This window comes from Apteryx mantelli, chromosome 10 (genome assembly GCF_036417845.1).
Source record: "Apteryx mantelli isolate bAptMan1 chromosome 10, bAptMan1.hap1, whole genome shotgun sequence".
In the NCBI taxonomy this organism is placed as follows: domain Eukaryota; kingdom Metazoa; phylum Chordata; class Aves; order Apterygiformes; family Apterygidae; genus Apteryx; species Apteryx mantelli.
In genome coordinates, this window is record NC_089987.1 from 6,719,072 (window position 1) to 6,744,053 (window position 24,982).

Here is a 24,982-nt window from a genome sequence, read left to right on the forward strand (position 1 = left end):
CCTTAAGTCAGTCAACATGATTTTATCACATGTATTTATACTGCCTAACAGCAGGCTCTGAAAGAGGATGAGAGTGAAAAAATTCTATAGAGGACAAGACACAATGAATAGGATCCTGATTTAAGGAAATTGTGCTCTGGAGAAGCCTATCTAAAAGCCTGGGAAGACCAGCCTCCAGCCTCAGGTAGTTAAGTGACATTATGCCTATGTTAACAAGTTATGTGGCACAACAGGAGCCTGCTGTTCCTATTTTGCTGTTCCTGTATAGAGCAAAATACTCGCTGCTGAGTACCAGATGTCCTCAAGCCTCATTGAGTGGGAATTTTACTTTGGTCCAGCTCTAGCCTGATCCTGTGGATCACCCCCCCTTCATAGGGATTGCAACACTTCAAGTGCATCCCTGGAGCACATCATCTGGTTTCACTGCATGCAAAGGGCTTGTGTGCTCCAGGACCTCTCCATGCTATGAGTCACAGCATGGTGAGTGAGGACTACTGGGAGATGTACTTCAAAAGTGCACTCCTGATCCCAACTAAAATGCTAATGAGAGCTTAGAGTTAGTTGCTGGAGAATGGGAATAGGAATACTTTCCTTTGGGTTCATAGCAGTATCAACAAAATCTTGAGAGGTGGACGGGTGACAAATGTTTGCATCAGCTGCGACAGGGTTGGTGCCACATGAAAAAGTTCTGTTTTTCAGTGCTCTTGTTAGCTCTTTAACCTTTTTGAACTGCTTTTGCCCAGGCTGCTGCATGCTGCATTCTTTCCTCAGTCCATTGCATTTTGTTTCTGTATTACACCATTTTTTAGTGTTTCCATATTTATGAATTCATCCATCTACAATAACAATTACAGTTGGAATGTTTACTTTGCCTGATAACATTTACAGTTCATCTACTGGGCAAATACTTGTTATTCTTTGCTTATTTTTTTTAATATATATTATTAGAAGAGCTTTTGTAAAATTTAATTCATTCCTCCCAAATATGTTCCATTTCACACAATTGGCAGGAACAAGAAAACAAATCAGAACAAAACAAAGCGGTCCTGTCTTCCCCAAAGAAAAACTAGAGAGGGAAGTCGGGAAAGGTAGCACGTTGCCGAGGAGAAAGCCAAGGTCTAGCATTCCCCGTTAGTTTTTATCAGGGGGTTTATAAGAGCGGGTGGAATCGGAGCTGGGTAGCTGAAGGCTGCGGGGTTTTTTTGCGCTAACGCAGGGGTGACATTCGGATGCGCCAGATCAGACGTTGTCCTCGGGACCCTTCTCCTGGGCACAGGAGAGAGAGAGACTGGGTTCTCACGTGCGCTGGAAGGAAGCTGGCATTCATTTGTTTGGACGGCAGGTTGCTCTCTGCCTTGATGAACTGAGCAGATGCCGTACCGTGAAAGGGAAGAGGATGCCGAGACTTGGGCTAACGTGCCTGTTTGCATCGCAGCGGGCCGCGCGCGTGGGAAGGCGGCCGCGGGAGGACGAGCCCCTGCTGTCTGGCAGGGCTGGCGAGAAAGGAAAGGACGCCTTGTCCTGGCCAGAGGAGATACTTTCCCAGCGTGAGAAAAGCGCGCGGGGCAGCAGGCTGCGTCCCCGGGCGCGAGCCGCGCGGCGGGTGTCACCGGCCGTCAGCGTGACAATAGGTATTGTCAGGAAACACCTGCCTCGGGAGGAAGCTGGGGGACCTCTCGGAGCATGGATGCGGTTGTCGTAACTGTGCAAATGTATCGGGCAAAGAAAATCCTGCACTTTGTGAGGAGGCAGGAAAGTCCTTCAGCTGAACAGTGTTTTAAGTTCAGACAGTTTTATGTGTTTATTCCCTGGGGTTAGATCAATCGAGGTATTTCCCATGTGTTAAGAGTGAATATTTGGGGGGAAAAGGTCATAGGGAGGAGCCCAAGACCTGTACATTTGAACATTGGCAAGAGTCTGCTCAATACCTTGGAAGTGGGATTTGAATAATAGGGAAGAGCAAGACCTGAATGTTCATTTTCCCTGAAATGTTAGCACCCATATGGCCAGAGAGGTAGTAACAGATGAGGAACCTAAGAGGTTCTGTGTTAAGCTTGTACAGACTAGTAATACTAGTGAGGAAAACCTCTTTCAAAAAAAAAATGTTAAAGAATGCAGAATGCAGATAAGAGGGTGTAAAAATAAGATAAGGAAAGTAAAGGTGGAGAACAAAAGGGAGGATTGCCAAGAGGTTAAAATAACAGCAAAGCCTTCCAAGTGCGCGCAGAGCCGAGGGTGAGCCCAGAAGCCACCAGCGCTCTGTGAGCTGCTGCCTAAGCACGGGCTGCGAACAGGGGAGGTGGGTGTTTCTGTGGGTGCCTGGCGGATGTGGGCCCCCACCAAAGTGTTAGCACTGAAATCTACCCTCCAGATTTCTTGAACTTCTGGGATTTTTTATTTTGCTAGCTATCATGGTCTGTCCATGCTGTTGCAAATGGAGGGAATTGGCCCCAATGTGTAAAAGCAGGTATCTGAACAGATTGTAGATGGTCATAAAGCACCACTGATCAAATATGTACACGGAGCAGAGCAGGACAGCATCGCTGGCACGAGAGCCAACCCAGTCTCTGAGTCACAATATTTGTCGCTCAGCATTTGGCGCTGCACGAATTCATGCCTGCTGTTTGCAGATCCGGGCTACCATCCCTGCACCGCGCTCCACTGCGCTCGCGGAGACGTGACCCAGAGCGAGCGGCGTTGGGTCGCAGCAGTCAGGCTGACTCTGTGGCTGCTACATTCTGGTGGCTTTAACAAGGAAGAAATAAACCACGTGGAGAAAAAAGCAAAGAGCAAGGAAGATGTGACACAGGAAGGGTGAGGGGACGTCTCATGATGAGAGGAAGGGCCAACAGGCGTAAGCCCAGACTGAGCGCGAGGGCACTGCAGGGAGAGGATGGGGGCAGCAGAAGAGCAGGGCTCGCTGCCGAAATGTCTGTAAATGTCCAAAGCATTTGGAGTTGGCCTTATGATGGGGACATCAGCTACAAGAACTGTCTGTGAATGTGCCTTTTTCTTTTGAGTTATGAGTTAAAGGCTTTGCTTTCCCATTTTTACCTTTCTCTTCTTCTATATTGCTGTGATAATTTCTGGTGATTTATATTTGCACTGCTTTTATGTGGAAATGAATAATGAAACAAAATGAGAAACCATTTTCCTTTTCCATTGTATGTTGACAGGGCTGCGAGGTAGGTGTGGAATGGGCTACTTCTTTATCTTTCTCATGGTTTTTCCTTTCATGCTAAAAGGACTTTTCCTACTTCTCTGTTTAGGGGTATAATCCAGAGGCAGTTCATCTGAAGGTCCATAAGCAAAGCCAATCGTCTCCATCCTGTCCTGCGTGAACGAAGACACCTATCCTGCTCTCTCCGCAGTATCGTGTCTATGCTGGTGGGTATTGCCACAATCCACGTGGTTTTCATCACTGCTAGGAAGGTAAATCCATTGCGTTTTTACCATGCCAAATAATAACAAGAATCATGCTTTAAGTATGCACCTGTGTAAACTATTTTTATGAGACAAAAAGGCTACCTGGTCCCTTGTGGGATCATTTATATGATGGAAATAAGAAATACGGTATTGTTTTGCGGGGACTGTAATTCCTGAAGTACAATAGGCATGTCTGCGTTTTATTTTGGAAAGACTGTCATGAACAGCATGGTGTCAGCTCTGTGACTGTAAAGAACAAGAACCAATAATGCAAGTCCCAATTTGTTCTGGCAAATAGCAGCCAGGGTCAAAGGGGCTGGCGGGGAGAGGAGTAAGTTGAAGACTTTACCCAATGGCAAAGTACCCAGAGTTTCTTTCCAAAAGTGCAATTTTAGCATTTGAGGTGCTGGAGGCAATAAACTGAAGGCTAAAACAACGGAGCAAATAAAGTGGCTGTGCAGCTGGCAGCGGTTCTAGTTACACGCTGGTAAAGAAGTGTTGCCTCTCGTTGAGCTGGTGGACTGGGGTGCTGGAGGAAGGCTAGTAAGGAAGGACTTTCATCTTCTGCTTTTGTGCCCTTTTTTCTTTGCTTTTTTAATTTATTTTGTTTTTGGACGGGTTTTTTTGCTGTTTCAACTTCTTTGTCTGTTCATTCATAAATTATACCCTTTGAGGGTCAATTTTTACCTTCTTTAGGGTTTTCTGACTGGCCTCTGTTCCTGCAAAGATTCTGTAGAAATCAGTTTAATCCATCCTCAGGCCTGTATCGCTGTGGATTTTGCACTTTCTGCACTTGCTGGTCATTGAGAATACAGGCTCGGGAGAGCTTGGCTTTGCCGTCCCTCACTCGGCCTTTCTGATACCAGGGCAACATTCATTCAGGGTCTGCGCAAACAGCGTTGGCCTTCCCATCTCCTCTTGCTGTACAGCTCTATTCCTTTGTATCAATCCTGAATTTAAACTGCGCTTGCCCATGCAACAGTTACTTCACCACCATCACTTTTCTGGCAGAAAAACGGTGAAAAATGAAATCTCCTTTGGTGAAAATGCGGTGATTTTTAACAGGACTTCACAACAGGGTTTCAAAATGGTGGTGGAGGACTGCGGGCAGAAGAGTTTGTTTCAAGTGATTCCAGTGATAGTATTAGTGAATATATATGATTTATTTAATTTTTTTTTAAGAATTACAAAACTATGAAGTTGTGATGAAAGGCTTGATGGCTTTATGAATAAGTGCTAGTTGATGCTATTTAAGTAGGATTCAATTAAATCTTCATAAAATGAACGAAGTGAAAAAGCTTGACATGAACTGAGGCCCAGGAAGGCAAATTGCCATATATGAAGTATTCCATGGAAATCAGATTACTTTTCATAGCTGCAAAAATGTGCTTAGCTTAAACATATTGGGCCAAATTCTGTTCTCATTTATGCATGTGTAATATGGAACTGAGCACAATATTTGGGTAAATCTATTTCAAATAATTAGTTGATAGTCTTGGAGGGAAAAGAAACCATTGCTAATTTAAATATTGGCATATTCTATTTTTCAAACAGATGTTCAGACTCTTACATTTTGGCATCCCAAGATGAAAAGATAGTGGGAATTGCACAAGAGGGCTTTTATGGAGACTGTCAAAGGAAATGAGAAAACTCTTGGGCCAAAATTCAGACAAGTTCTATACATAGTTTCCCACAATTTTCTGATCCTGAGAGCTGTGGGGAATCCCACTGACTTCAGAAATTCCCTTCTGCATCACAGTTTGCAGGATCGGGGCCCTAAAAAACACAAAGCGTTATCCTGGCTCTGTGGAGGTAGATGGCAAAATTCCTTTGACATAAGCAAAGGAAAACTATTCACTATTATCTTTTTGAGTGACTTGTATATATATAAAAAAAAAAGCTTCTCTTCCAAGCTAGTTCAAACCCTTATTATTTTACCAAAAGTGTCCTGTATTACAGGTTTTAATTTAAAATCAGAAGGAATTTTTTACCTTGATATGCTTCTGTAGCTTTCAGATATACAATAAAGTGGATGTGTTATTACAAGAAGATGGATCCTTGCTAACTTGTTGACTTAAAAACAAAACTAAAATCTTCCTTTTTTTTTTTAACCAGTGGGTATCTGTGTTCTGTGCTTGCTCTCAGCATTTTTTAATACAATAAAAATCCTGAAATAGAGGAGCTTTAAAGTTATCTCATACTACTGAATTTGCTTGTAAAACCGCATTGCTATTTACTGGGAAAACAATCTCCCTTGTTGCTTTTCGAGTTACTAACATTATTCTTTTTCCCTCCACAAAAATCCTTAATGTTAGGAAAACATAAATTGAGCTTCACGGGATGCTGAGATGCAATAATGTTAAGTGATTTGCCCAAGCAGAGTGCCAAAAGACTGTGGCAGAACCAGGAATACAATTCATATCTCCTGCTCTTAATCCAGCCTCATAGGCAATCTTCCCTGTTTCATCTGTACTGAAAATAAGAATATATACTGAACAGAACCACTGCTGCTTAAAATAGTGCTCTAATTCTCCCTTCACCCCAGTTGTAGAGTGGTACAGTGATACTGACATTAGCAAAGTGACTTCTGATTTACTGCAGAGTAAGAGAGAAAAAAGACCCGTAGGTTAAAAAATCCATTCATATCAATTAAAGGCATTTACGCTATCAAGCACATTACCAGCATGTAGTAATAATGGAAAAATGAAATCTCACTGCTGTTCTCTCTCCCTGTGGAAATTCATATTTAAATCTGTATTTATACAATGTCTTGACTTAAGGTATCACCAGCACTGGCTTTCTCTGCAGCCTGCCAGTGGACACATGTTTTCCTCTAAGTATGGTGTAGTCAGAAATGAATATAGTAAGGTGGGGGAAGTGCAGGATTAAGTTGCATGACTTCAGCTTGTCTGATGCGACTTCCGTTTGCTTCATCTCTGTCGATCAGAAATCTGTTTTACCTGCGGGAAGGAATCCTGGTAACAGCCCCAAGCGCTTTGGAGAGTCCGTGTGCTCAAAGTAGTTTCAAACAGCTTCTGTCGCCTGGACTTTATCGTATCATCCATCTGTGTGTAGATTAGAATACCCTCAATACCTAAGTTGCCTCCTTTTGCGCTACAGTACTTGACTTTTCCCCTCAAACAGAGTGAAGGTAGAAACTAAGGCATATGCTTTACGTGCTCTTCCGAACACCTCTATTTCTGGAGTATTTTATGGATTGCAAATGTGGTGAGGGTTGGGGTCATACAAGATGTCTAGTTAGTTCACCTGCAGTCAAGGTAAGCTAAGATTAAGTCAAAGTGTTTGGCTCCTGGTCTTTCATTGCCTTTTCTGTTTAGAGAATTTAATCTTTGCTAGATTTTCAGGGGACCTCTGCATTTCAAAGTTTTCTGCTTGGGTTGAATTTTTTTTGTCAGTTCCCCCACACAAAGTCGTGCAGAGGTCTTTTTCATAAGATCTTAAAGCAGATACTGAAAACTTCACTTGACCTGCTGAGGTGAACTACACAAGGGTTGGACTCTCACTGCTGATCCCGCCAAGTTCACTCTGCGTTATCTGGGGCTGTGGACGACATGCAAGAATGGACAATTTATGATTAGTATAAGTTTGAGGATGGGATTCTCTCCTGTAAGAAAAGCTGGTCTCTGCTGTGTGGCCAGGTCCATTTTTAGTAATAATAAAAATACTGCCAGTTTGGCAGCCCAGCATTGCACCAATTAATTCATGTTGACTTCCCCAAATCACTTGTGTCCAATCAAAATTTAAAAGCTAAAAAAGTCAATATTTAATTTCAGCAGCATTCTCACTTGAAAGGACTTTTTCTTCAATTTTTTTTTATGCAAAGTAATCCAAAAACCTTTGTTTCAGATTTAGAGAAATTTTTTTCTGCAGGTTTTCAGAATTGGCAGCCAGCTTAAAAAAAAAAAAAAAAAAAGAACCCACCCAGCTACTTGCATATTCGGAACTGCATAAAGCTCTTGGATTTGCAAGCTTCATAGCGCTGACCCCAGCAGCAATTAGAGTAGGTCAGGTTCTGGGTGCCAGCCATGAAGCGGTTTAGCAGAGCTCGCTGGTGTGCTTGATGTCCTCTGTGATACAAGTATAAGAATAGATTGCAGTGACTCAAAGCAGCTGGAGACTTCACCATAGTTGGGGGAATTCTCAGATACGCACTTGTGGCCATATTCCATCCCCTTCACACGGCTCAGCTGGCGTAAAAGGGCAGCTAACTGGGAAAAAAAATCTGGCTCACGTTTGGTTTGGAGAAGAACTCTTGAGAGTCAGTCGATGCTTATACGAAGTTAATCTGAACCATCCTCATTTCTTGGACCTATAAATCAGGGCAGTAAATTGTTCATGAACAGGTTTCTTTGTAAGATCTCCAGGACTTATTACTTCTCAGTGGGATGGAAATTGCGTGAAAAAACTGCTTGCTTTAGGTATTTTGGCACTCCTCCATCTTGTTTTAGAAAATATAATGGATAGAATTTAATGGAATTTTTCTGATCTGCAGAGGACTCTGAATTCCTTTTATGTTTTGGGCAATGGCTTGGGGAAATAGTATTTGCTTCTGAACGGTTTTCACACCCTCATGCTGCTTTTCTTTGTAAAGAGGTTGTGACTGTGGAGCATACATTCATAGGTGGGCGTTTGATAGGCACAGTATCTAAATGTACAGTTCTAGCACTTCAGGCTGCTCCTGTTATCCAACAAGAGTGAAGTCGCTGTTGCTCAGGATCAGACTGTTCCATAACAAGGTTCTCCAGTGGTCTGACACAGACACATTGGTCAGTACAATGCTAAAGGCATCAGCACAGATAGGAGAGAAACTATATCAAGGCAAATGTGAAGTTTTAGGAGTTTTTTCCACTCTTTCGTAGCCTAGATCGTATTCTCCTGTTTTCTATAGGCTCTTGGCTACCTGATTCCATCTAGTGCTGAGCCTTTGCCAGGTCTCTGCTTCCCTGTGAGTGACAATTCAGTGATTTGCTTTCTCTGCAGTTTTAGGACCCCGTGAATTCTTGGGTGCACATTGCCGAATACTCAGAACTAAGTAACTTGTTGGCACAACAGTGTCTTGTGCTGTTACTTCACCTGCCAACTTTTCCCTATCACAGACATATTCTCTCTCTCGTTCCATTAATGCACAAAACAAGACTTTTGGAAGCTGCCAAGAGTCCCTTATAGGATTGAAGGACTTGGATGTCGCACAGCATCCTCTCCGCTGCCCAGGATCAACAGTAACCTTACTGTATTTCCCTACCTTGATGAAAGGCAGCCCACAAGATTAAAATAACAGGCTGCAAAAGCAAATGTGGTATTATACCACATTAGTCCCTCTGACACAGCATTCATCTAAATGCCACAAAGGCTGTGATACTCCTATACAGGCATGTGATTCATTTACCACTATTTGCTGTAATTATCCTGCTCAGAATTAGAAAGGATTAAACAAAACTTGGTGGTCCATGCACTTAAGAGAAGCAGTAGAAAAGAATTTTAAAATAAGTGGTCCAAATCACCTTTGTTAGGCATTTTTCCATGATCACCGTTTTTAATAACAATTTATTGCAATAAATGTTTGTTAGTAGCCATTTGTCATCAAACATTAAATATGCCTTTGATTTTCTTGTGATTTATCTTGATGTTTTGAAAGAATGGCCATGTGGTTAGCTGTGTACTACAAATTACGATGGTTGTAAAAATTGTAAATTACCTCCCTCTGTGATGTACGTTGCTATTCAATAGAACTAATGGAGCTTGTTCATAATAAAGACATTTGGGCCAAATTCGGATCGCCATTGTTTTTAATGTAATCTTGGAGTAATCCCACTGAAGTCAAGAATTTATGCTAGTCCACTTTCATTTTAGCTCGTAAACAAATTTATGCAGTGCATCTTTCTCAGAACTTGCCTTTTTTCTTTTCTGATTGACATTGTTAAAATCATTTTTATGGCTGAAATGGCGTGTAAGAAGCAGGAGAATCTAAGCTGAGTATAGTATATTTTGCTCAAGAACCAGGTAGATCAGAGGATTTGAAATAAGAAAACAATTAATTCTTTGTCTATGTACACAGTGATTATGACAATATTAAAACAAGTCGAAATAGATATTCAAATATGGAGATTAAAAATAGGTTAAGACCAAATTTCTCATTTCACTTATCAATTTTGTAGCTGAGATGCAAGTTTCTGAAGTACAACTCTGAGAAGGTTTGGGGACTAAATCAAAACCTGTAGTCAGGTGAAAATAGTCTCCCTGAGTCATTTTTACCATCTAAAATATTGTGTGCAAACTCTGCTCTCTGTAAAATAGAGTGGACGCATTATAATATTTGCTATTTGAAAAAAATAATCAGTTGTGTTCAAAAGGGGAATGAAGAATTTGATCTATTTCCTATCTTCTCTCCACTTAGAAGAGGTGATGACTGTAGTATCGCAGATCCCTTTCTGGTACCTCTTGAAACTGTAGTGGTCACTGCAGCACAAGACAAGAGTGGTCTCATTCTCCACTGTTATTTCTAAAAAGTCTCTTGCACCCAGGCAAAATGGTAACGAGTGCTTCCCAGGACAGCGGCAACTCAGGTCCAGGCTGCTGAGGACAGAAACGACAAATTTCACTTTTTACCTAGAGAATAATTACTCAGTGCAGAGATTAGCTTTGCAAAAGTCTATACACAACAGTTTCAGAAATCACACGGAAAACATCTGGGATGCAATTGGAAAAGAGGAAAGAGCGATCCTTAGCTATTAAAGTTATAAAATAACTCGCTCTGAGGTGGCCACCTGGAATAGGTGAAATAGCTTTATCGAGTCCCAGTTCAGCAAGGTGCGCTCCGTGGCCAGATGGTTCGGAAGAACTGCCCAGAGGCAGCGGGACGAGAATTAAAGAAGTGCTCTTTGGTAATTACTTGTACTGCTTGTGTGTGTATTGCAGTGGGACTCGAAGGCCTCTGGAAACTCTGGGTCCTGTGCAAAGAGATAGTCCTTTCTTCAAATTAGGGTGTAGCTTTGGGCAGCCAAGTCCTCAGACCTGAGCCACACCAAAAAATGATGTTGTATATTCTCTTCCATAAGAAAAACAAATTATCTCCTAAAAGAGTGCAAAATTTGTAATGGGTATAATAAATCAAAGTAGCTTTTCAATAGGGCCATATTGTCCCAAACTTTTGCTTCTTAGTAACATTTTATGTATATTTGTGATCAGAGAGTCACCGGCACCATTAATTTTAAGTCATGCCTTGTAGTGACCTTAATAAAAATGTTAAGATCATATAACATCATAGTTATTCAGCCTTCTACATAGCAACATCTCAGTCCTAGAGATAAATTTACAGCAGTAATGTATCTTAGGAAGAGATGCAAGGATGGCCTCTTCAGAGTATTGGCAAAATTATGAAGTCATCACTTATGTTCAGTACCGAATACATCGTTGACAAATATTTGTCCCCTTTTGGGCTGCGATATGCCTGCAAGAGATTAAGGGAAAAGAGTTAACTGAGCATGAATGAGAATTGCAAACCTTCTACATTATACACTTTTAAAACTTTTCACTACAAATTTGGTGATGTTAAAAAAAAAAGTTATTTAAAATCATCTGTAGTGTAAAATTTAAAAAGAAACATATCTGTAAATATGTTGATCCAGATTCCTGCGCTGAAGCTGGGACTCAGCCATGAACACTTTTATGTAACTGCAAAGGAGGAACTGGGAATAGATGGCTCTCCTTCCCGAACCCTGCTACCCCAGTGTGGAGGCACCACTCCTGGAGCGTTGTCAGTTGGTGGGAAAGACCAACAGGTCGTCAGCTCTTCTGTTCTCAGTACAACAGTTACATCCTGAAAGTGTTTCAGTGGGAGGAAATGGACTGCATCAGCTGCGTGTTGTCTCGTGGAAAAAGAAAGCCAGCACCAGCCCGTGCCTTGCTGGTGCCTGCCCTCTCTCTTGTTCAAGGCAGGCAGACCTTCTCCCTTGCGGAGGCTGGATCCTGAACGGTGATCTTGCCAGCCCTCCAGATGAGAGCTGCTCCAACAGTAATCTTGTCTGTCTTAAAGATACTACTCAGACTGAGGAAAGGCATGAGCATCTGGCCCTAAATTAGCAGGATTAGTGAACTGATTGAGCATTTTTTGGATGCAGACAAGGGGTCTTCTAGACTCTGGGCTCTTCTAAACATTACAGCCTAGCAAAGCAGAGCCCTAGTACTGCTGCTGCACGAGTACTCCCAGGAGGGACAGAGGAATCCGGGCAGATTAGAGGCTTGTGAAGGTACTCTTTCCAGTTAAATTTGGCAAAGGCGGACTGCCTCAAGAAAGTAGTGTTACAAAGTCTTGCACATAAACACCCAAGGTTTTTTTTAATAACTCTATTTCTTAACTAATTAATAATACTGTTAGGCTTGATTGTGCTGCCTGTGTTAAGATGATAAGCAAAAATTGACTTAGGTATCATTGGGATTCCTCTTGTGAATAAATGATTCACCAACCTGCCTATCTGTTGCTCAGTTTATATGATAATTAATATGCCTTTTATTTCTCAGTACTGGCATCTCTGTATTGTTTTATGAATCAGACCTTATTGATTAAGAAAAAGAAGACTTAGAAGAGGAGCAAAGAAACCCTGTAAAACCGGAAGCCAGGCATAATTAGTTTGCACAGGTTTTGTTGTTAGAGTTTTAGGTATCAAATCAATAGAGTAACATTAATAATTAAGGACTTGGATAAATATACCAAGTCCTAGATTAGAGCTTTGAGCTTTAAAATGCTCACATAAAAGGTTTTTCTTAGGCTCTAAATGTTTTAAAGTGCTATAATGTGTCTTCTCAGCTACAGATACTGTTAAGAAATACCAGGCTACTGTACCAGGGAGAGATTTGAATATCTCCAGATTGGGGAGTACCTACTGTATGTGCAGGGATAGAGAAGGCATCACTTTTAGATGTTTTCTCTTTCCTTAGTTGCAACTGGGGAAAAATGGGAAATGGCAGACACAACTAACAGCAGAGCTAGGAATGTTTTTAGATCAAGTCTAAGTGAAGAATGTTGCCCTTTTTGTACATTGTTTGATACGTACTGGGTCAAATCCCTGTGGGGAAGATCTCCCTACATTTATGCAGATCTACAGCTAGCTCCATGTATCTATTAGAAAATTAATCCTTTCTCCTAAGAGGAAAAAAAGTCCTATGTAGAAAGGGTGAGCTCCGTGGGCTGACTCATTCAGCCTCCCTTTGCCTCATCCTGCCGAGGATCGCAGCCTGAGCAGGGCAGGGCTGCAGAAAAGCAGCTGGACTCCAAAGGGTCGAAGGAGAAGAGGATCTTCGGATCAGCCCTGTCCCTCTGGCCTCCCCTGAGCGTAGTCCTGCTGCGACTGTCACCCTAGGACTTGCTCTGGACGGGGCAGGGAGGGTCCTCCCTATTCCCTACCTGAGCTGTTAAATTCAGTGTGAAGGCAAGAGGACTCCTTACTTTGCTCGGTTTCCTCTTTGCGTGTCATATGCAATCGCATGAAGACACAAGAATAATGAAAAAATGTAGGTATTAGTTTTCTGTCATGGCAGTCTTTAAGTCAAGAGAAATGCTAATACTTCCTCTCCAAGTGATTTACTTTTCACCATACTATTTTTTTTTAAGAAATAATCTAAACCAGATGTTTCAGTTTGGGTGTAATTAAGTGGCTTTTTGGATAAGCTGGCTCACTTCAGATTATCAAAACGCTTATATCTCTTACTCCTTGTGAATCACTTCTGTTAAAACTTCCATTTGGAAGCACATTCCAAACCACTTTAAGTAGCTTACTTTAATTATTTTGGGACAATGGCTAACATTACATTCAATTTAATTCAGAATACCAACATAAACTATCTCAAAAGCCATGCAGTAGAGGGGCTGATAGTGCCTCAACTGACATCACTGGAGGATTTTCCGTTGGCATCCCGTGTACGACGAGTGCAAAGAATTTTGTGATCAGCGTGCACTGGAGGACTTGCCTGGATGGAAAATAGTGTTTCTAATTGCTAAGTAGAAGGGTGAGCACAGGAACATAAAGCATTTGTGATAATGTGATGACCTGCCCAGCTGTACTGACATGGTAATCTGGGTGGATAAGAATGAAAACAGAATATTTTTCTTCTGGAAACCTAGGGGATAAAACTAGACTAGTCTGCAACGTCTGCTAGAGGAGCTGGAAAGATTCATTTGACTGTGGCCTTATCTATACCCATGCAAAGTCAGTTAAATTAGTTCAAATCATGACCATCAGCAATTTAAGCTAAGCTGTCTGCACTGAAGCGGACAGTGATTGCCTATACGATTCCCTGTGCTGGCTGAGCTGCAGGGTGGTGCCTTCTACCTGATGAGCAATGGGTTCTGCTGCAGCCGACACCTGAAATTGCTATTTATTCCACTGAATACCTGATAGCTGACTTAAAAATACAGTGCGACTAATGTAGCAATGCATTTAAACAGCTTTACAAAGGTGCATAGAAGTACTTCTAATTCAGGACTAAAAAGGTTGTGCATCTTCCCATGCATATGGGTGGGGTGATATTTTTTAAGCTTATGGCTTAATATTTTGCATTAGTTGGGATGTCATTTCTCATTTCCCAGCAGAAATGGTCTTTAATTTGTCCAAAATAATTTTGCTTTCTTTGAAAGAGTAAGAGAGATGAAATTGCTAGAGTTATTATTCCGGAGTGATTCACTCTGGGTTTGTTTGTTATGAAAATTGCAAGCAGCGTATTGGTTTCTCCCTTTGTGCTTATTTGAAAGTCGCCCATTGCAGGCGTGGGTTTACTGGAGGCGGGTTTGGAGGTTTGCGTCACTCCCGGTAGCCCTTGTATCCCAGGACCATGCGGGCAGTAGCACTGGCTCCTCGATACCATGCCCCAGGTTGTGGGAACTATAAAAACAGCACAAGGGAGCTGTGCAGCAGCGGGGGGTGTGCACCAGCTACTGGCAGAAGCTCCCAACTCGAGGCCTGTGCCAGGGCTGAGAGAGATGTTTCAGAAACTGGTTTCCACTGGGCCGTGTCCTCGTCCGAATTGGACAAATGACTTAATTAGCCATGTGGTTCCACCAGATTCCTGAGGACGCTTTACTAATTACTTGCATTGTGATTACAGATGGAAAATAAATTTCAGGAGAATTTTGTGTGGTTGCAATCTATTAAAAAGTTGCTCAGAAACCAGAGATAATGCAGGACAGCCTTCTTAATATTAAAGCGTATAACTCTTCATAAGAGACTACCCCGTGGGAGTGAGAATGCGAGGATTTACCTGACAGTAACTTTCATTCCATGATCACAAAAAACTTTGCAACCTTAAAAACTAGGCTAGGAACCCCATTATTCCTGCTAGCAAGCAAGCATCTTCATTCTTTGACATCAGTGGCTCGTGGCCATCCATTGTATGAAAACTAATAGGAAGGGATTTCAGTCCATAAACCCAAACCAGAAGAATCCAAATCTGGGGGTGTAGGTTGAGGTTTTACCTTCATGGCCTCATGTTAGTAATACACACCTTTGCTTCTTTGCTTTTAGATGGAGCCATCACAGTAAAATATTTACGTACATAATAGGCATATATTACACGCAGTTCATCCATGTCTGTATGGAGAGTACGTGGTGAGTTCAAGTGGAAGTGCCAATTCCTACTGTTTTTTATGGGAACCTCCACTATTAAGTGTTTTACTGAGTCAGGAGAGCAGAGGTGGTGAGGAAGGCAGGCAGTGTCTTAGCCAGTTCTCTCAGTATTTTCAGTGGTAGTTTTAAACAAAAGCGCTTCATGCAAGAAGTCTTTTTTTTTTCATAATCTTAGCAACAAAACCTGAAAATCCTTAAACAAGGCCACCCAAGCTCACAGGGTTTTGAGCAAAGGAAAACAAATACATAGACGAGACTGGGCACAGGCTGCATAGGGATCACAAAAAACCCTCGTCAGACTTCCAGGCTACACGGCAAGTTCAGCAGAACAGTAGCTGTTATCTGCAAAGTTAGGGCAGCACAAGATAGAGGCTGTGAACATTTGTGCAGGAATGGATTTCTTCATGTCAAAGACTGGGTTTTACATGCATCTTCATTTCTCATCTGAATGTGGTAAAGTTGAAACTAGTAAAATACAGTGGTTGGTTTAATTAAAATAATTTAGTGGAGACTCTTAGATGACTTCTGATATAAAAGATACAATTTAAACAAAACATAAGAAGCTGGTCATTACTATCCCAGCTTAATTTTAGGAGAGTCCTTGGATTCTCAGTGGATCCTTGCTCAGCCAGTGCATGCTGGAAATTTCCATTCCAAGCTTTTATTAGTTATGTTTATACAATTTACTTTCATTAGCCGTATTTTTGACATCAGATTCTTTCACTTATTTGTACTGTGTATTTTTATTGTGGATTGTTGGCACAGTAATTCTATATATTATCCGAGTCTATAATTTTGGCTTGAATTAGTGTTTTATATACTGTATTTTAATGGCAAAACTTAATCACCAGTCCACAGTGGACAGAACTGGCACACTCAGCCTGCTTCTCTCTTCAGTTCTGTGCTTTACATTACGGACAGCAAGGCAAATTCTCAATGGCACACGATTCTCGGCTGTGTGTGCAGTCGGGGTGGGATCAAGAGACCTGGTTATTAGTCCCTGCTGCTGGTGTGTGGTTCTAGGATTTGCCAAACCCAACACGGACCAGAAAAGCATAAATAAGAGTCAGCGTGAAAGCAGGACCATGGCGTGCTCTGGCCATGCCTACCACACCTTCCTCGTTCCCTAAAGGCCAGCGGGGGAGAAGTAGGGCTGGAATTTGCTATATTGTCTCCATGCTGGCTGGAGACTCCTCCACGCTGCAGAGCTGCAAAGAGGAAAAAAAAAGAAATGGGCCTTTTGTTCACAGGGTGTATAGACATTCAATCCCATGCAAAATTGGTTTTCCTCTCGTTTTGGCTTTATGCTTCCATTGAATTATTGCTAATTCACCTTGGTGTGATAGGCGAATTAGACCCATGGTGTGTTAAGCTTAAGGGTCAGAAGCACTCATCCTTCATACTTCGGATGACTGTCTCTCCTGTTTTTCCACACAGCAGATACTGATGGACAGAGCAGTGCATACAGCCTGACTCAACTCTCACCTTACCACATCATTTTAGCCTGGAAAAGAGACTCTGCCTGCTATGCTCGCTCCGTCTTTGACTTCCTAGCTGAACATTAGTTCATGCCTGCTTCTCAAATTGCAATGATTAAGTTCTTTCACATATTTTTGACTGAAATCCCCTTCAAATGTAGCTATTTTTGGCAAAATCATCCAAGTTTTCCTCATAGCACCAGGCTGACAGTGTTTAGTACAACTATTTGAGTAAGGAGAGGCACTTTGTAAGCTTTGTATTCCCTGAAGTGTATGAATAAGCAATATATTCTGGCTGGACTAATTTGCAGCAACCTGTTTAAGACAGTGTATTTGCAATTAACCCCAAGTTGATAGCTCCTGATGCAAAACAACCTCTTTTTCACAGTGCTCTGTATAGTTACCTTATGAAGCAAAAATACTGTTTTGTTGAAGAATCATAACTGTTCCCGTATTGTATATGAACTGCTCATCCCTGATTATCCGTCACCCCTCAGAATACTCCCAAAATAGTTTAAAAATAACTTTGTCTAGATAATGGCTTTAGCCGTATTCAGAATCTTCCCCAGAGCTTGTTGCTGCAGTATCAATGTATCAGATGAATCGATGCTGTCGGTGCAATAATTTTAGGCAGAAGACAAAACCACTTCAAAGACTATAATGACTTGAGAGTTTGTCAATAAGATGTCTTAATGTTTTTGACAACACCCATTTTGTTGACACAGTGGGTGAGGAAGCCTGACATCATTTATTGTGTCAAGTGAACAGATTTAGCTGCTGGTGAACCACATGGTAAATTACACTTTTCCCCCTTCCTGTTTGTTTGAGCTATCAATCCTCTTTTCCTTTTGGAAGCTGATGATTACTTTTTTCCCCATCAACTAAAAGCCAATTTTATTATTTCTTGGGCCAGAAAAGGAGTGTAATTTCTGAACCCCATTGAAAAGAGTCGCTGAAGTGTCATGAATTCATATTTAGCAACCTAGCTGAATAAGATATCCTATCCTGTTGCTAAAGGAAAAAGTGAAGAAGCTTTATTTATAAAAGTGGATCTTTTGTAAGCTAAAATCTGTTTTACCATGCACGGCAAGTTCCTAGCTAATGTAAAACATTTAAAGATATGCAAAACCACTTAAAGAGTTGAAAAATATGTAAAGATATGTAAAGACACTAAGTATCTTGTTCACTGCTGTAATAACAGAAAAAATCAAGATGATGTTTTGACTTGGGATTTTATCTTTAGAGTGTGTGGTTGCTCACTGGGCTCTTTGTAGAGAAGGTTTTCTTCTGTACCTGCATGCAGGTTTAGTTTCTTCTTCACATGTTTCCCCCCCTTGTTTATTTAATCCTTATCAACTCTGATGGTCTTTCATAATGATTAATATTATTCATATTGGGAAGTCCATAAAGATCATTGTTCATCAGTATTTGTCTTCAAACTTTGAAGTCTCCTAATTGCATGAAGATAGATACATTAAACAATTGCCTAAATACTCAAAAGAGAAAGAACAAAGGAAATACAGAGTGGGTTAATCCCCGAGGGAATCGTGTTTCTCTCTCAAAAAAGGAAGCTGTTCTCTTAAAGTTGGCACAAATATTGGGATGCTCAGCTGTCAGTTGCTTCTCACATTTATTCTGAATGAACACAATCCATCCATCAGTGCTTAAAGAGTTTTCTAACAGTACATTGACCTTGAATGCGGCACATTGATTTTCAGTAAGGCATCACAAATAGGGTCGTTACTGAGTCATCCAGCAGTGGATGTGATTGGGAACAGATTTCTGAAATTCCAATACTGTGCCACCTGCCTCTGATGATGGATCGTTCTACTGTTCCCCATCAATCCTCGCCTCCCGCTAAAAAATGTGACACCTGCTTGAAATTTATCATTATATACAACACAAGGCAAAACAAACTGTTACAGTGGGGGCTTTTCACCGGCCGCCGCTCGTCTCGTAAGGCTGGTTTACAGTGGCATTTATTTCCGAGGTGCTTCTTGTAAAAGGGCTGGGTGGCGGCAGAGATGCGAGCACTATAGGGAATTAAAGCTGCCACTGGGACGGAGCAATGGATAGAAACAGTCTGGATCTTAGGCTGCTGGAGGTTAACATTAGATCAATTAGGGTGATTGTGTCTGTAGATTGTAATGGACAAATATACGTATACAAGAAGGGGCATTAGTGAAATTGTGGAGGAAGAACAAATAGAAATTAACTGCTGTAAACTAAAAATCAAACTGGAAAAGATTTTGTGTTCTTGTAAAATGCCTGACAGTCTTTCTGAGGAGGGAAAAGGGATCTTTCAAAACGATTCTCTAAAAGTACAATTAAAAGAAAGGTGCTTGCATTTCCTGTGGTGTATGTAAGGGTCAGGTAAATTAGTGACCTTTTCCCCCCCCCCCTTACACATATAAAAGAAAGGGTAAGAACAAGGCCTGGATCCTCAGAAGTTCTCAGGTTCCTAACTTCCACTCAAATCAGGAAGGATTTGAATGCTCTTTGGATTGCAGGTTCATGACTCCAGCAGCAGCAAGGAAAGAATAATCTTTCCTCTTCTTGAAGCTGGCACTTGTTTTGGGTACACTGGTTCCATAACCAAACTGATGCATTGCTGTTTGTTTTTTCAGTTAAAATGATTAAGAATTTACTACTGCAGTAAGCAGGCTGGGAGAGTAAATGACCTGGTGGTTTGTAAAGTGGCAGATTTTACATTCCTGCTCATTTCACTTGGGTGCAACTGATGCTAAGAATCTTTAAAAGAACTCAATTAAGTAGCCTATTAATTTATTCTCCCCCAGCCTGTGGGTAATTTTGCAATGATTTTATTAAAAATATATATAATAGATACTCCACAAGGAGAATAAAACCTGATGCCAGAGTATGAAATAACTATCTGAAAATGAAATTAAATTGATAATATTTCCTTGCTAGGTATTATTGCTTGTCTCTGATGTTTAGTTTCTAGGTAAATCAAGAGGGCTTTACTGGCTAAAGTACAATACAGTCGGGTTATTATGGATCACCATGAAAAGAGTATCAGTGTTGCAGCTGCTTCCCAGCAAATGCTTTCCCATTTGTTGCTCCTCTTTTATACCAGCTTCAGCCTATCTGCTGGACACTGCAGTGGCCCTGGGTATTTGAGGGACTTCTCTGCAGCTTTCAGGTTTGACCTAGGCCTGGTCCAACCTCCGTTGATCTCATGGAGAAGGCTCACAGTCAGGCACTGCTGGGCGGCAAAAGCAGCCGCTCAGCTGCACTCAGAAAATGTGAGCCAGGACCCTGGAGTGCCGGAGTCATCTGCCCCAGGGGAGATGCACCTCTCGCCAGGACTGATGTCCTGTCGGACACTGGTACATTGTTTCAGGAATGGAGCCTAGACATAGTCATCATCGAAACAGGGATGATAACAGAAAAGTCTTCATTTTAAAAGAATAGTAGCCTTTGGGGCCAAACATGAACAAGCTTTCCTTGACATTGCTGCAAATGCTGATGATACTGAAGGGCTGTGTGTATATATAATCTTTTAAGATCTTCTGTTTGCTTCTTCCAGCCTACCTAGGTTCCTTTCCTCCCCCCGCTTTTTTCTGAATGAGATTGTAACGATTATCTGGCAGACAACTAGGTATCCCACTTGAGTATCAGGCAAGACATGCAACATCTTTAGGTATCATGTGGCAGATAGCTCTAAGGTATGCATCTTCTGGAATCACTGCACTCTTTACTTAAGTGGGTAAATAGACCTATGCTTCTTGCTAACTCTCTCAATAAGCTACAAGTATTTTAAGCATGAGAAAAGATGAAACAGAAGGGAGAATACAGTCCTGCTGTTAGGGAGAGAGGAGAGGAATCTGAGACTCAGCCTACTCCCAGCTCTGTTATAAATGCCATGTACAGCCTTGGACATCTCACTTAGTTTTATTGTATCTCAGATTTCTCTTCAGTGGACCTGGCATCATAAAATGTGCTATTGTCGAATAAGTCAATTGAGGTTTAACACAGGGCAGTGAATCAAAGATAAAGCACAGCAGGGAAAGCAAACATCATCTAAAGCAGCATCCAAGCCACAGAAATCTGATCTGGATTTTAGAAATTATTCTCTGTGGGGAGAGCTGGAAGTTTCAGAAGTGGGGCTTCGGTTCTGGGGTTTGGACCTACCAAACCTCCTCATGTAAAGAGCCATTTTCGATGGGGTGACTGGTGAAACCTGAGCTACTCGGATAAAGTGAGGCTGCACATGGTAGGAGGGAGAGATTATTGGCAAGGTTCAGATCCATATCTTGAGTTTTTCCAAAGCATGAGGGTGGCTCTGGATGATCGCTTTTGGGTTTGTGCCCATCTCCAGTTCAATATAGTGTGCACTTTACTCTAACAATTACCTTTGAATTCTACTACAGATATTATTACCTTAGTCTCATCATAAGTTAATTGCTTGAGAGAACTCACCTAAACTAATCCAAGTATTACAATTTATGGTTTATTGAAATAAAAACCCAAGGCATGTGCTGATGTCAGGCTTGGCTGTCTGTAGACTATGCTAGTGGATGATAGCTTGGTGAGAACTGAAGAACTACCTACACCTTAGTACTAATGTAATATTTCAGGTCTGTCTCTAATGAAAAAGACAACCTGAAATGAGTTCTTTAAACCCCCTAAACCACCTCAGAGCTTCTCTTATCTTCAGCAAAATAAAGTCCCACATTTGAAAAGGGAAGAAAATTTCTGAGGTAACATAAATAGTGAGTGACACCTCTTGCCGTGATTGATCTGCACTCACACGCAGGCTGTGAAAGTGCTTTTGCCCTCTTCTACTGCAGTGGCTAAAGGAAATGGAAACCCCCTGTGTTGCCCAGGTCATTTCCTGCTGCCTTTCCCTATTACTTTCTAGAAGCATTGGTGACCTGCTGCTCCAGCCACCTGGAGCAGTCAGAGCATGATCCTGTTTCTTCCAGCTCAGGCTGTTGCAGAGTTTTAAGAAGTTATAGTCTGCTACGTCCAGGAGTTGACTTGATCTTTAAGGTTATTGTTTAATGTTAAACTTAATATTTAAAAGGAAGAGTGAATGTAATAGAAAGAATATTAAGAAAGAGGCCAAAATTTCAGCCCCCACTAAGTCACAGACACATGCTGTTCAGCTTTATCTTTCTGCAGAAACACCTGTTCACAAAAATAAATGCTCCTAGGAATGACTTTATAGGATGTGGACAATCACTGTGTCAGATCTGCATTCTTAGCCCTTCCAACTCCCCACCATTGAGTTCCTGGGTTCACAGATATATTTGATCCTAGATCAGATGGGAAGGATTGGGGTAGCTGGTGAAAATCAAGGTGAAAGGAAAGGCATGCAAACGTAGAGAAAGGATCTGGCCTCTCCAAAATCAGAGAAGAAGCTTCCATCAGTGTCAGTCTTCCTATGGGAACGTGGTGGGAGTGTGGCACTCGCAGGTTGGGGAGCCCCAGCCCTGCAGCCTGTGGTTGGGGGTGGCTGCGGTATGCCCATAGGGCCCCTTCTGCCTCTGCTCCAGCGTCAGTATTTTGGGGAAGGGCGTGGGAGGGGAGCTGGCATCCTTAACCGCTGCTGCTAAAGCCTCTGGAGCTCTTCTGGCAGATTAGCAGAGCAGGGGAAAAAGGTAAGAGGAGATAGAGCCAGGATGCAGGGATTTATTTTGGGCTAAGTATATAACCTCTCTGTGTCTGACTACTGTAAAACCATATTTAGAATTGTAAAATAGATTATAATCGTGCTTACTGTTCATCTGGGATGTTGTGAGTTTTAATTTTTTATGTTACAGAGTACTTTGACCTCCTCAGATAAGTATTGCTATAAATCTAAAAGATGCGGATCATCAGAAGAGCTAGTGGAAGATGTTTTATTTGAGATCTGTTGCATATAATTCTACATGCATTTCATAAAGACATGCATTTGTTTTAACTCTGGATATCAGAATTATGTGAAAACAAATACAGTTGGTGTACTAATATAAACTTGGCTTAGTTTTTCAGAAAGCAATTCATTGCCTGTACATTTTTCCTAGGCACATTTTGCATATATCTCTGGTCAGTCTGAACAAACAGCAGAATTTTCTCCAGCAGAAATAAAAGCCATTAATACTAGAATAATTAAGGGTCAATTGATATTTGAATTAAAAGTTTCATTTTTCAGGGCTATATAAGTCAAGCAATTTAATTCCCTCAAGTCTGAAAGACTATGTCAACACACAAAAATGCAAATTTAAAAAAAATTAAACTTTCTTTGATTTTTGCATTCTATCCTCTGATTCACACTCGCAGTTACTTCAGTGCTGTCACAGAGACGGTGCTCACAGTTTAGTTCCCAGCGTGCAACTGAGTGTTTCTTGTGCTGTGAATATGTCTTAATATCCTAATACACCTTAGTACATCTTAATACCTTAAATATGACAAGTTGTGACACAGTTTCTTTCCTTTCCTTGGTAGCTACTTCCCTGAATCCATGGGAGCTCCAGCAGTGAGTGTGTGGCCCTGAACATTTGCAGTGTTGCAGCTTTGCACGTACTATCCCAGGGCTGGCTCTGGAGGGAAGGCAGCAGCACCTAAGTGATGATTTCTCAGCTTCCCCCTTCAGATCACTGCACAAACCTTGTGTTTGCAGCAGAACAGCAGCAACACGGAAATAATGATCAGACCCGTCTGCATGACCAATCTGCAGCCACACAGAAAGAACGTGTCCAAGTGGGAACAGAAAATCCTGCTGGGGTCAGAAGAGTGGGAAGTAAGAAGTGACTAAATGCCTTTAGGAAGCCAGAAGCTGTCCTTACTGGGGCAAGAAAGTGAAACTACCATTCGTGCGCGTAGGCATGTTAATGCTACTGCAGGAGCAAATCTTTTTTAAAATAGTTGTTGCCTGATTTGGACTATTTAAAGCTCAAGGCATCTTCTCTGCCATGCCTCCTCACTCTCACAGTGAATAAGTCCTTGCTGTAATTTCGCTGGTTTAAATGAAGTTACTTCTCATTTATATTATTGTGAGAGGACAGTCAAGACTAGAGCTCCTGTCTAGGAAAGGGTCTTATTTAAAGAAATGGCTACTTAGGGTGTTAAAATAAACCCACCTTATGGGCTTCTTAAACATTATTCTGGGGCATCTGGAGCTGATGCTGCTGGAGACAGGATAGGATACTGAAGTAGCTGAACTTCAGGTCTGACCTGGTCAGTCAGCTCCTTTTCTGCTGTAATAATGCAAAATGTTTCTTAGTCTCTAATTTCCATGTCTCCATAGCTGGACCTTGTCGCCCTTTCGTATGTGTAAGTGTACTCAGTAAATGGCAGCTTATTGTTTGTCGCACAAGTAGGCCTTTCATTTAAATCAAGTTCATAGTTGCAAACATCAATTAAAAAATTGCCATTTTCATGTTAGTAAGCTGATGTTCACTGCCAAGAAGTCTAAGTTCTTACCATATGCCCAACCTTAGCCATTTTGGCAATTAGGCCATCAATCTGTAGAATTAACTTCAGCAAGACGTTAGTCATTCTTGGAAATTACAGTGCTCATTTCTCTGTCTTTCTGTTTCTCTTGTATTTAGATGGTAGGGTTTTCAAGCATATTTTTACGGACCTAATTAATGCATGTGACAGGCATCTGATGTAAGGTAAAAGAAATGACCATTAGACGTCTTGGAACAAGCACATTCCACAGGGTGCACAAGCAAGTCTTTATGCAGGGCGCTGTGGGAGAAAGTGCTCAGCAACAAAGCAATGATGTGTTTTCGTTTGAAACAACAGTATTGGAGCAAAAAAAGAAAACAATTCATTAGCATTTGTGAGGGAAGTTTGCAATAACCCTGGATGTTTTGTAATCCTGTGGTTTTGTAGTCTTCTATATGGTAACTTTTGTGCTATAGAAAACTTACTTTTAAGTTCCTACTTTGGACCCTGGAGACCAGGATGAGGTTTATCTCAGTGACACTGGTTAGCCACCAGATTTAGTTTTGTGTCTAAAGAGATGGTGCATTGCTGATGCATCAAATTCAAGGTGGAGTTTCTGCACCATGCAAGTTTAAGCTCATTTTCCATCTACTGCTGAGGTACCTTGTTATGTGGCCTTACTCTCTATAGGTCTCAGAGTGTAACCAGTTCATCATGTAATCAGTTCACCTTGCTGTGCAGGACTCTGTTCAAAAAAAGAAAATTTAAATAAAACCAGAGCTAACATTAATGGAAATTTTCGTATTTCCAGACATGTCATCTCTGCGGACTAACACTGGAGAAAAAATGATAACACAGACATAACAGACTGTGATAGATTTTACCCTCTCAGTCCCAGATTGTTCTCCAATCAAAAAAGAATAAATGGGAACAATATACAATGTTTTAATAAAACAACCACCTGATCTGCAGAACTCTGCCATTGTATACTGTGTCATAAAGAAGCAGACAGGTATTCTTCTATATGCTGTGACTAGCCAG

General features: G+C 41.4%; 1 protein-coding gene across 3 annotated transcripts in view; it reads left to right on the forward strand.

Annotated features, from left to right (window-relative positions):
• The first annotated feature begins 3,293 nt into the window (after positions 1 to 3,293).
• MAF (MAF bZIP transcription factor) overlaps positions 3,294 to 24,982 on the forward strand; it is a 239,970-nt gene continuing 218,281 nt past the window's right edge. For 2 of the 3 annotated variants that reach the window (XR_010885282.1, XR_010885283.1), the window contains exon 1: positions 3,294 to 3,432. The gene's annotated coding sequence lies outside the window, so the exon portion shown is untranslated. The remainder of the gene's footprint in view (positions 3,433 to 24,982) is intronic. The other variant, XR_010885284.1, reaches the window with a different exon arrangement.